We start from the raw sequence: 1,636 nt of genomic DNA on the forward strand, positions 1-1,636 counted from the left end.
CTGACGGTGGCTCTCTCTGACTTGGCTGTGGTGGCCCCTGGTTTCATTTCTCAGCACTGGGCACCTCCCGCCAGTGGATGGAGACAGGGCTGTGAGGGTTCCTCGGTAGCCCCCCCAACCGGACCCTCGGTGAGAAGACTTGGGGCCAGAGGCTGACCTGGGAGTGCACCCCGGTTTCTTGGGCACCAGGTTCTAAAGCCACAGAAGACCCCCTCCAGTGTCTCCGCCATCAGGATGGATCCTGCCCCACTGTCGACCCCTCGCGGCAGACTCAGCGCTCCCCTCCTTCCTCGCTGCACCCCACTCCCACCCTGATGCGGGAGCTACAGTCTGGGGGTGTCCAGGACATGACTGAGCTCCATTTGTTTCTTTTTTTTCCTTTTTTACCGCACTAGGGAGTGCCCGGCAGATGGTCCTGGCTTGGTGGTGGGGGTCAGTCCTGGTGGTGCTTGGGGGACCATGCGGTGGTAGGGACCAAACCCCAGGAGGGAACACGGCGTTGCTTCCCTGGCCTTCTCTTCTGAAGAGACTCCCCCAAGGGCATCCCTCAGTATCTCACAGCCTCTGGTTTCCCTCAGGGCTGCCTGTGTCTGGTCTGCACAGGGTCATCTGCCGGTCCTCTCTGGAGGGCACACCTGAACGTGGGCATCTCCCCTCACAGATGGCCCCATGGCCCCCCAGGAGTCAGCCACACTCCTAAGGACACCCCTATCTGACTCCTGCCTTGAACACTGTCCTTCAGCTCAGAGCTATTTATGCTTTCCTACACCTCATGCCCAGGAGCCTTTGGATCAACCTGTCCCCTGCACCTGGGGTGCCCTTCTCTCCTCTCTTCAGCTTAAGCATCACCTCCTCCAGGAAGTCTCTCTGGGTTAGACACCCTTTCCACTGACTCCCCTAGTGCCTTCTACATGCCACCTGTGAGTTCCAAGCCATGACCTTAACCTTAACCTCATGGATCTTTCCCACCTGCCCCAAATTACTCAGAGGGATGACCTGGGCCAGAGCCTGGCACACACAATGCCCTCCACAACTGGTGGCACCAAGGGCTGCTCAGCCCTTTCCTAGAAGTGGAGGCTGCAACGAGGGTCAGACCCAGGCCCAGGAAATCTCTCCTCTAAACCTCCTTCTCCTCCTGCTCCCTCAATCCTCATGTGGGATGGGCAACCAAGGTTCCCCTCCGAGAAATGGGTGCCCGAGTCCACGCAGCTGTCCAGCGCTGGGCTGGGACTCAAGAGCAAGAGTCTAAGGACTCAGTGTGACTGTGGCACCTCTCCCTGGCCGGGAAGTCTGACCTCCATCCCCATGTCACATGTCACATTTCCTTCCCTCCCTCCCTCCCTCCCTCTCTCCCTCTCTCCCTCTCTCCCTCCCTCCCTCCTCTCTCTCTCTCTCTCTCTCTCTCTCTCTCTCTCTCTCTCTCTCTCTCTCTCTCTCTCTCCCTCCCTCCCTCTCTCCTCTGTTTTCTTGGGAGAGTTAGAGGGGGCCATACCCAGTGCTCAGGGATCAGTACTCGAGGATCAGTGCCTATGGGGCTCAGGGGACAATATGGGATGCGGAGGGTCAAACTAGTGTCAGACACACGCAAGGCAAGCACTTAACTTGCTGTGCTGTCTCTCTAGCCCTGATCTCTACT

Source organism: Sorex araneus, chromosome 3 (genome assembly GCF_027595985.1).
Source record: "Sorex araneus isolate mSorAra2 chromosome 3, mSorAra2.pri, whole genome shotgun sequence".
Lineage (NCBI taxonomy): Eukaryota > Metazoa > Chordata > Mammalia > Eulipotyphla > Soricidae > Sorex > Sorex araneus.